Source organism: Gymnogyps californianus, chromosome 19 (genome assembly GCF_018139145.2).
Source record: "Gymnogyps californianus isolate 813 chromosome 19, ASM1813914v2, whole genome shotgun sequence".
In the NCBI taxonomy this organism is placed as follows: Eukaryota; Metazoa; Chordata; class Aves; order Accipitriformes; family Cathartidae; genus Gymnogyps; species Gymnogyps californianus.
In genome coordinates, this window is record NC_059489.1 from 13,651,512 (window position 1) to 13,662,703 (window position 11,192).

Below are 11,192 nucleotides of genomic sequence, written 5' to 3' on the forward strand. Positions count from 1 at the left end.
TGATGTTTCTGAGCCAGATTCAGCTCAGACAGAACTCACAGCCAGACATTCAGTGTCAGTTAAAATATTTTGCACTGAAATGTATTTTAGTCTAGGGAGGAGAAAGTAGGAAATGCAAATCTGTCTCATCAATCCTGCATTACCTGGTCTTCAAGCATGGAAAAGGTAGCCTGGGCTCCCACCAACAGACTTCTTGAAAACAAACTGGAGTCACTCTCCTTTTTCCTCTGAAGACTCAAATCAGAACTCCACACAGAAATTTGGGAAATAAATATCGTCTTGCCCGACTTCCCAGAACAACTGGGCCTCTTGTAGCTATTTTCCCAATTATTTTTCTGTTTACCACTTCTCCCTCCAATTCTACTCCCAATTCCAACCTGAACTGGACAGATGTTCTTATCAGTTCCTTGAAGATAGGCTGCAGGAAGGCAAGGGAAGGCAGAAATAAGCTCCCTGGCTGAGAACAACTCCTGACAAACTTAGGCCCTTCTTATCCAGGCTGAGATGCTACCAGCAACACACTGGTACCTTTGACGTTCATAGCACATGCTTCACATCATTATTATTTTTCTCTGTCACTTCTTGTGGTACCTTCCAGCCCATGGGCATCTTCTCCATCCTGGAAGAGGAGTGCATGTTCCCTCAAGGCAACTGGACACTCTTTCAAGAACAAGCTCTAATGCCAGCATCTGGGCAGTCAAGCAACTTCCAGAAGCCCAAGCCTGCCAAAGGCAAGGCTGAGGCCCACTTCTCCCTGATACACTATGCTGGTACAGTGGACTACAACATCTCTGGCTGGCTGGAGAAGAACAAGACCCCCTGAATGAAACTGTCATGGGTTGTACCAGAAATCATCTGTGAAGACACTGGCCTTACTCTTTGCAACTATGGTGGAGCAGATGCAGGTCAGCTCTGTGAAAACTTGTGTTTTCAACGCGGGACAATGTTGACAGGAAATCAAACAGAAGAACTTAAAGTTTAAAATTGTTTTTCTGTTCTGTAGTTCAATGTTCAACATCCATACTTTAATTGTTTTCCCCTTCTTTCATTACAGAGGGTGGTGGCAAAAAGGGTGGCAAGAAGAAGGGTTCTTCTTTCCAGACTGTCTCAGCTCTTTTCCGGGTATGTACTGGTTTCCTCACTTTGTCTCTTTTTTACTCGAAGAAAGGGAATTTAAAATGTGAAAAATGATGTTATAACTCTTGAAGTCCTTATAGCAAGAGGATGAAGAAGATTATGTACTATAGGTAAATTTTCTTTCCATTTAAATGATGGACTAGTTTCTTGTCTTTTTCATATGGAATGATATCCTCTCATTAATATATCAAAATGAAAACTCTTTCATGTGTTGAGGATATGGTCATTCAGATCTTTTTTTCCTACACGTCTGTTTTGTAAGCAAACAGGACATTGAAATAAGTCGATTTCTTTCAGCTGTTGCACAGAGTTCAGAATGTTTTACCAAACAGAGATTTTGGACTTCTGAATATTTTCAGTACTGATACCATGCACAATTCATAAGTATGGAGAAGTTCTGGAAAACAGAGAGGCTGGCTTTAAGATTATCACATATAAAAGCCTAACCAGTATATTGATTCAGGAGGGCAGGCACAGGGAATTGTTCATGACTTCCAAAGCCATGAGTCTCAGGCTAACAAATGAGTTATAACCCAGTTTTTGTAAATAATAACTTATGATGACACAGTAACCAAATTATAATGCCTTTTAACAGTAATATTCACAGCAAAAAATGGATGAAGGCATTAAGCTTTTGTACATTAATATGGAAATTTTGTTCTAACTGGTCCCTTTAGGAGAACTTGAACAAGCTGATGACAAATCTACGCAGCACTCACCCCATTTTGTACGATGCATCATCCCAAATGAAACAAAAACACCTGGTAAGGGGATCCAATAGGAGGAAAACTCAAGCCACAGAAGCTCTTCTGAGTATCAAACAATGGGGTAGTCACTGATGGTGGTGTTTGTTAGGTGCCATGGAGCATGAGCTGGTGCTGCATCAGCTGCGATGCAATGGTGTGCTGGAAGGGATCAGAATTTGCCGGAAAGGATTCCCCAGCAGAGTCCTGTACGCTGACTTCAAACAAAGGTAAGTACTCCACCTTTCTCCTATTCTTTTCCTCTTCCAGACCTTCTATGTCCTAAATTACGTAAGTATCATATTTACTACATAGTTTAGTGTATACACTCTGTAATCAAATCATGTTACAGTAGCCTTACTTCTGGAAAATGATGAGGTAACATAAAGTTTCCTTCACACATCCACTTCACATTTGAACAACAATACTTGTTTCTACCCAATGTCCTAAAAATGCCTGTGAACTGTCTTTAAAGAGGTCTGTCCCTATCAAGGATGTAGTCAGCTGTTGCTGAAAATGACCAGCTGAGAGCTGTTGCCGGAATACAGAGTATCCTAACACATATATTCTAACAAGGAACTAAGCAGTAATACAAAAAATGTTTCACTGCCAGTTCATGATGATATAGCATGGCTGATGATCAGGATTCCCTTGGACTCTGAGTTAACAGTATGAAATCTTCACTTACGCTGTCTTGAAAATATGGACTGTTTCTAATACATAACATTACTCAGTCAGTCAGCTGTTGCTGAGAATGCCGTGGGGTTCATTTGCAGTGGTGGTTTCAGTAATGTGGATTTCTTCATGTTCTTCTTTCTCCTACAGATACAGAGTGCTTAATGCAAGTGCTATTCCAGAAGGTCAGTTCATGGATAGCAAGAAGGCTTCAGAGAAGCTTCTTGGGTCCATTGATGTGGACCACACCCAGTACAGATTTGGTCACACCAAGGTAGAAACAAGACCTGTGTTCAAACACTCTGTGCCTCTGTTATGCGCTACCTGAGACTGATGTGCTACAATGTTCCCTTTCTTAAGGTGTTCTTCAAAGCTGGGCTGGTAGGTCTGCTGGAGGAGATGAGAGACGAGAAACTAGCAGAGATTATGACCATGACACAAGCCAGGTGCAGAGGCTTCCTGATGAGAGTGGAGTATCGGAGAATGGTGGAGAGGAGGTACACATTTCTCACCAAGTATCATGTTCTCATGGTACTTGGCTAGTTGAGTCTACATTCACCACCCACAGAACATGCAACAGCCATGTGAATTTTATTTCAGGGACTCCATCTTCTGTATCCAATACAATGTTCGTGCATTCATGAATGTCAAGCACTGGCCCTGGATGAAGCTGTTCTTCAAGATCAAGCCCTTGCTGAAGAGTGCAGAATCTGAGAAGGAGATGGCCAACATGAAACAAGAGTTTGAGAAAACCAAGGAAGAGCTTGAAAAGTCTGAGGCAAAGAGGAAGGAGCTGGAGGAGAAAATGGTGACCTTACTGCAGGAGAAAAATGACCTGCAGCTCCAAGTGCAGGCGGTGAGGATCACCATTCATTTGTCCCTGGGAAAAGAACGATATACAGCCAGAATGCTGCTTATTCTAAGCAGAGACTCACAGGAAGCTAACTAACATGCAGTAGAAAACAGTCTAAATCACACACTCTAAGGCACTCTGACGTTGAGTAAACAGGCGCTGGCAGAGGCATGGTGAGTCTCATGGCAGCCCCGCATGAGACGGCATTCCTGCTGTCCGAGGAAAGAACCATGTAACACTAGCCAACATGTAAGCCACAGCAGAGAGCTCTGAACTGGAAGGGAAGTATCTCCATCTACTCAGCTTTCAAAGGAGTGCACCTGTCTAACAGAGTAAAGGCAAAGCTGAGAAGGACCCACTTTTCCTGCTTACAGCTACACCAGGCGGCCTTGATTACTTTCAGAAACACAGATACTTCCCATTCAAACTCAATTAGGAAAAGGCAGTTTCTTCACACCAAACAAAACACCACTTGCTCCACTAAATTATTCTCACAAAGCCTTTACTCTGCAAATATTATGAGGTTCATGATGAGTCAATTAAAAAGAAAAAGCTATTGAATACTTTCTTCCGTCAGCTGCCCTCTCTGTGAGGCATTTTTAAGAGACACAAAAAATTTGGATTCGATATTGATACCAGATGAACAGGTTTCCCAGTAGACACCTGGCAAGATCCTCCAGTTGCTGGAGTGGAAGGCCAGGTTCAGCCCCCACTTTAACACGTGCCTCCTCAGTGACACAAACGACAGAGCAGAGATACTTCAAAACATTACAACCCACAAAAATCTGTGTCTCCCCACCAGGAAGCAGATAGCTTGGCTGATGCTGAGGAAAGATGTGACCAGCTCATCAAAACCAAAATCCAGCTGGAAGCCAAAATTAAGGAGGTGACTGAAAGGGCTGAGGATGAGGAGGAAATTAATGCTGAGCTGACAGCCAAGAAGAGGAAACTGGAGGATGAATGTTCAGAGCTGAAGAAAGATATTGATGACCTCGAGTTGACGTTGGCCAAAGTGGAGAAGGAAAAGCATGCCACTGAAAACAAGGTACACACACAGGGAGTCACATAAAGGGTGAAGGGATAGATGCCTCCCACATCAGCCTGGTATCCTCAGAACAAAGCTAGGTTTCGAACATACCAGGAGCACCACAGCGAGGCAGCTAGGCATCCCAAATGAAGAACAAGCTCCCGGCTAAGCACTGCAAAGTGCAAAGGTCACTAGCAGTCAGGTCTTCTACACAGACTTTTGGCACTTTCTTACAATCAACAGGTGAAAAACCTCACAGAGGAGATGGCAGCCTGGACGAGACCATCGCCAAGCTGACAAAAGAGAAGAAAGCCCTCCAAGAGGCCCATCAGCAGACACTGGACGACCTGCAGGCAGAAGAGGACAAAGTCAATACGCTGACCAAAGCTAAGACCAAGCTGGAGCAGCAAGTGGACGATGTAAGCACACCGGCAGACAGCAAGAACAGGACAGGTATGGAGTTCAACCTGGCTGGCAGAGCCCTGATGGTCTTGTTCTGTTTAGCTGGAAGGGTCCCTGGAGCAAGAGAAGAAGCTGCGCATGGACCTTGAGAGAGCTAAGAGGAAACTCGAAGGAGACCTGAAGCTGGCCCATGACAGCATAATGGATTTGGAAAATGATAAGCAGCAGCTGGATGAGAAACTGAAGAAGTAAGTGTGGCTGTGGGGCCACAGTGTGAGTGCTGGGCTGGTGCACTTGCCTTTTTCTTTGAGCTCTAACACGGTTTGCTCTGCCCAAAGGAAAGACTTTGAAATCAACCAGATCCAGAGCAAAATCGAGGATGAGCAAGCCCTGGGCATGCAGTTACAGAAGAAGATCAAGGAGCTGCAGGTAAGTCTCTGTTCCTTCCCCTCTCTCACCCAGACACAGGTCAGGTAGGAGGAGGGCATGGGTGTGAAGGGTGCCTAATGTTCCCCAGGCTCGTATTGAAGAACTGGAGGAGGAAATTGAGGCTGAACGAACCTCTCGGGCAAAAGCGGAGAAGCATCGGGCTGACCTCTCGAGGGAGCTAGAGGAGATCAGCGAGCGCCTGGAAGAAGCAGGCGGGGCTACTGCAGCTCAGCTCGAGGTGAACAAGAAGCGCGAGGCAGAGTTTCAGAAGATGCGCCGTGACCTCGAAGAGGCCACGCTGCAGCACGAAGCCACGGCTGCCGCCCTGCGGAAGAAGCATGCAGACAGCACAGCTGAGCTTGGGGAGCAGATCGACAACCTGCAACGAGTGAAGCAGAAGCTGGAGAAGGAGAAGAGTGAGCTGAAGATGGAGATTGACGACTTGGCCAGTAACATGGAGTCGGTCTCCAAAGCCAAGGTATAGAATTGCAGTAGAACATGCTCCCAGGGCCAAGGTATGGCACATAGGCTGCATCTACCAGCCGCATTCTCATAAAAAAATCCCTGCTGTGAGGATAAGTAAGAGTCCAGGTGTTCATTTCCTTTCCTTCCTTGTATTTGCTATCTAGGCAAATCTGGAGAAGATGTGCCGCACACTGGAAGATCAGCTGAGTGAGATTAAAACTAAGGAGGAGCAGAATCAGCGCATGATCAATGACCTCAATACTCAAAGAGCTCGTCTGCAGACAGAGTCAGGTGAGACATCCTCATTCCTGAGGTGCAATGGGAGGACTTGCACGCCGTGAGGATACCACAGGGTGCAATATGGTAGCTTGTATCTCAGAGCTACTGATCACAGGGGTTTACAGGAACAAATATTATTAATAGTCTAGTTACTTTTTTTCACTTTACCCTTCCCAGGTGAATATTCACGCCAGGTGGAGGAAAAAGATGCTCTGATTTCTCAGCTGTCTAGGGGCAAGCAAGGATTTACCAACAGATTGAGGAACTCAAGAGACATCTAGAGGAAGAAACAAAGGTGAGGATGTTTAGTATAAAATGACTTTTTCTGGGGACAAAACTGTTCTTTCAACAAGCGACATCACCTCTAAATGAATCTGGAAAACCTGATCTACAATATTTTTACCTGATCTACAAATTATATTTTAAAACCAAAAGTGGTTCAACATTCTTTCCCCAAACGCACGTAGTACTGGAGGGAACACCAGTAATGCACTACCCCCACTCATAAGCTAGGCAGGAAAAGAAGTGTAATGATGTTGATGCGGGAGGAAGTCATCCACAAGGCTTTCATGAGGTTCTGACGATACTCTCTAAGACAGGATTCAGACACATGTGTTGAAACATTTACAGAGACAGCAGATTACCGTCCCCAGAGCACCTGTCACTAACACATCCTGATCCTCCAGAACACATTGATGAAGGCTTCATCAGCTCCCAGCTTTGCATTTGCCTCATTAGAGTTTCATTCTAATGTCACTGTCATTTCACTGTCAAGAGGCACCTCAAGACAAGTGTTCAGGTTACCAATCCCAATGTCGCCACAGGCCAAGAATGCCCTGGCCCACGCCTTGCAGTCTGCTCGCCACGACTGTGACTTGCTCCGGGAACAATATGAGGAGGAGCAGGAAGCCAAGGGGAGCTGCAGCGTGCCCTGTCCAAGGCCAACAGCGAAGTGGCCCAGTGGAGAACCAAATACGAGACGGACGCTATTCAGCGCACAGAGGAGCTGGAGGAGGCCAAGTACGTGGGAAGCGGGATGTCGAATGACTGGAGAGGACTGAGACTGTCAAGGGAAACTGGAGTCTCTGAGAGTGGGTTGGGACAGGGGTGGGACAAAGGTAGGGATATACTGTCTTTGTGGTAGAGGGGAGAGAGACAAAAAGTGTGCTGTGGAGAAAGTGTCGATTGGAAGGACAAACGTAGCCCTTAGGCTAGAAAGGCTAAGACAGGCCGAATACTCAGTAGGTGCTAGGATGCTGGTAGAGTCTTTAGCTCTAACCTGGAGCTGTGCTTATCTCCTCCCAGGAAGAAGCTGGCACAGCGCCTGCAGGATGCAGAGGAACACGTCGAGGCTGTGAATGCCAAATGTGCTTCCCTGGAAAAGACAAAGCAGAGGCTGCAGAATGAAGTGGAGGACCTGATGATTGATGTGGAGCGATCGAATGCTGCCTGCGCAGCTCTGGATAAGAAGCAGAAGAACTTTGACAAGGTCTTTTGGGCTCCAGGCCTGGGGCTCCTGGGCAGAGCATCCCCTCCTGATTGCCACATCCATACTCACGCCCCATTTCCCTTCAGATCCTGGCAGAATGGAAGCAGAAGTATGAGGAAACGCAGGCTGAGCTGGAAGCCTCCCAGAAGGAGTCTCGCTCTCTCAGCACGGAGCTGTTCAAGATGAAGAATGCCTATGAGGAGTCCTTGACCACCTGGAAACGCTGAAGCGTGAGAACAAGAACTTGCAGCGTAAGTCCCTGGCCCTCTGCTCCTGGCTGGGCTTTCTCCCTATCCACCACTACCCACCGCTCCACATGGGTCTGTGCCTGCAGGTCGGCAAAGATGCCTGTCACCGTGGTGGGGCAGGGCCCTTCCCATTCGGCTCTGTGCCTGACCATGCTGTTGGTCTTTGTTCCCACAGAGGAGATTTCCGACCTCACGGAGCAGATTGCCGAGGGAGGAAAGGCAATTCATGAGCTGGAGAAAGTCAAGAAGCAGATTGAGCAGGAGAAGTCTGAAATCCAAGCCTCACTGGAGGAAGCTGAGGTACACACAGTGCTAATAAATGGTGTCCGGACTAAAAGTATGGGAATAGTTACCTGCAGAGATGGCAGGAAAGCAAGCCTAGATTTCATGTAGTACCGCATAAGAGATTAGTTAGAAAGGAAGCAGTAGTTTAAGTCACTGTTCCTGCTGACTTGTCCAGGCCTCCCTAGAACACGAAGAGGGGAAGATCCTGCGCCTCCAGCTTGAGCTCAACCAGGTGAAGTCTGAGATTGACAGGAAGATAGCAGAGAAAGATGAGGAGATCGACCAGCTGAAGAGAAACCACCTCAGAATTGTGGAGTCCATGCAGAGCACCCTGGACGCTGAGATCAGGAGCAGGAATGAAGCCTTGCGGCTGAAGAAGAAGATGGAGGGAGACCTGAATGAAATGGAGATCCAGCTGAGCCATGCCAACCGCGTGGCTGCGGAGGCACAGAAGAACCTGAGAAACACACAGGCAGTGCTCAAGGTCCGTTCAGCAAAGCTACAGAAAGAGAAAAGGCTTCCGTGACATTTTTGGCACCCAAGCGCACACTGCCGCCTTGCAACTTCTCTTGCCTCTTTTACAGGATACCCAGATACACTTGGACGATGCTCTCAGGACACAGGAGGACCTGAAGGAGCAGGTGGCCATGGTGGAGCGCAGAGCAAACCTGTTGCAGGCTGAAGTTGAGGAGCTGCGGGCAGCCCTGGAGCAGACGGAGCGGTCGAGGAAAGTGGCTGAGCAGGAGCTTCTGGATGCCACTGAACGTGTGCAGCTCCTCCATACCCAGGTCAGGCACTCTGCTGGAAATTAATCCCATCAACAAGGGACAACACAGAATGAGATTGCTATGCATCTTGTAAGTGACTACTATGTAACCACTTGAAGAGCTATGCCGTAATATGGCCAATCTAGCCAGCCACCCATGTCTGGTTTGCTGCTATGGCTCTAAAGAGGACTCCTGCATTAAAGACTGTCATAAACAATACTCGCACTTTGAGCTCTTGATGTGGAGGCATGAGGTCTCAAAGTACAAATCATGTCTTTCCTGTTGCACAGAACACCAGCTTGATCAACACCAAGAAGAAGCTGGAAACAGACATCATGCAAATTCAGGGTGAAATGGAGGAGATGATCCAGGAAGCCCGCAATGCTGAAGAGAAGGCCAAGAAGGCCATCACAGATGTGAGTCGGGGGCTCCTTTCAGTGCTCATGGTGGATGTGTGCTCCCCCAAAATGCCTCCAGCCCCAAATGGCTTTGTCCCTTTGCTCCCATCAGGCAGCCATGATGGCAGAAGAGCTGAAGAAGGAGCAGGACACCAGCGCCCACCTGGAGAGGATGAAGAAGAACCTGGACCAGACGGTGAAGGACCTGCAGCACCGTCTGGATGAGGCCGAGCAGTTGGCACTGAAGGGAGGCAAGAAGCAAATCCAGAAGCTGGAGGCCAGAGTGCGTAGGGCTGGTATTTGTGCGTGAGTGAACATGTCCCTTGGAGAGATACCAGGCAAGCTCCAAAGATGGGCTTCTCATTGCAGGTGCGGGAGCTGGAAGGGGAGGTTGATGCTGAGCAGAAGCGCAGCGCTGAAGCCGTGAAGGGCGTGCGCAAGTACGAGAGGAGGGTGAAGGAGCTGACCTACCAGGTAAGGCAGGAGGCCTCCTTGGGCTGGCAGAGTTTTCTCACAGCAAGTCAGATTTTGCAGACACCATTCCCTAGAGGAACTGTTATCCTCACATGATGCTGAACCAATAATTCACTCTCTTTCCTGTTTGCCGACTGCTTTAGTCTGAGGAAGACCGGAAGAATATTCTCAGGCTGCAGGATCTGGTGGACAAGCTGCAAATGAAGGTGAAATCCTACAAGAGACAAGCTGAGGAGGCTGTAAGTACTGCTCGAAGAATGGGCAAGAGCCACCTTCCATCGGGGCAGCACGCTCATTGAGATGAGTATGAATGCCAGGAAAGGGGCATGGAAGAAACTCCCAAGACACAACAGCCCTGGCCATGCCATTTTACTATCGTGTCATGAGGCCTTGCTGAGTTCTGGGCACCCTGCAGTCAGCGATGAACGGAGGGAAGTTCTGCAGCCTGTTTTATACAGCAGGTCAGACTAAACAAACCCAGGGGCCACATCCACTGACTGAGAAGTTCATGAATCTCTGCTAGTAATCAACAGCAGAAGGCTTCAGGGTCCTTCTCAACCTAGTAAGTCACACTGATAGTTGGGCAGCAAGTAGTGGGAGAATAAGTACACAAATGACAAATCCAAGAGACAAAATTGCTCCTCAAGAGTGACACAGTACTGGTGAGGCTTGTCACAGTGGCGTCCTGAATAAGGGAGGATGAGGAGGTCTGTGTGAGGCTTACGTGTAAGCAGTGGTGGGTGGGGGATGGAAGTTGGTGCCTTCCCCAAGGGAAGAGCCGCAGCCCTGCAAGGCCGAGGTGCAGGAGGAGTGAAACCCCTGCCCTGGGCTCCTCACCACCGACTCCCTCTCCCCGCACAGGAGGAGCTGTCCAATGTCAACCTCTCCAAGTTCCGCAAGATCCAGCACGAGCTGGAGGAAGCCGAGGAGCGGGCTGACATTGCAGAGTCGCAGGTCAACAAGCTCCGAGTGAAGAGCCGGGAGTTTCACGGCAAGAAGATAGAAGAGGAAGAGTGAGGATGTCATGAGGCAGCAAAGTGACCTGAGGGCTGCACAAAATGTGAACCTCTAGGTCACTTTCTTCTGTAATTAGTCTTTGTAACCAAGTCAATGTCTAGGGAATACAGAATGTAGCTTCCTTTGCATGTGCACCATGAGCACCAGTTTTCATTTATTTCTCTTTTTACTGGTTAGGTCTTATCATCATTAGCTTCCGGGCACAGCTTTGGCTTATAATTTGTGTACCTATGTCACCGCACAGCTTTTTGTCATCTAGTTCCAAACTACTTATCCCTTCTTTATGACTTAATGACCGGGGCATGAATAGAAATTTAACTTCACATGAAGAGAAATCAAGGACAATAATTCCTGACAGTGACTCCTGCCAGTTCAGCCTTCCTACCGTTCTGTCCCAAACAACACCTTATGTTATATTTACCCATACAGCACCTCAGCACTTTCCAGTTGTGCAACTTGTCAGGTGTGAGCTGCTCCTTTTGCTGGCTACTGTCCAAGGCAGAT

At 47.6% G+C, this 11,192-nt stretch overlaps 1 pseudogene; it reads left to right on the forward strand.

The window, feature by feature from the left end:
• LOC127023888 (myosin heavy chain, skeletal muscle, adult-like) overlaps positions 1-10,688 on the forward strand; it is a 25,187-nt pseudogene extending 14,499 nt beyond the window's left edge.
• Positions 10,689-11,192: the final 504 nt, after the last annotated feature.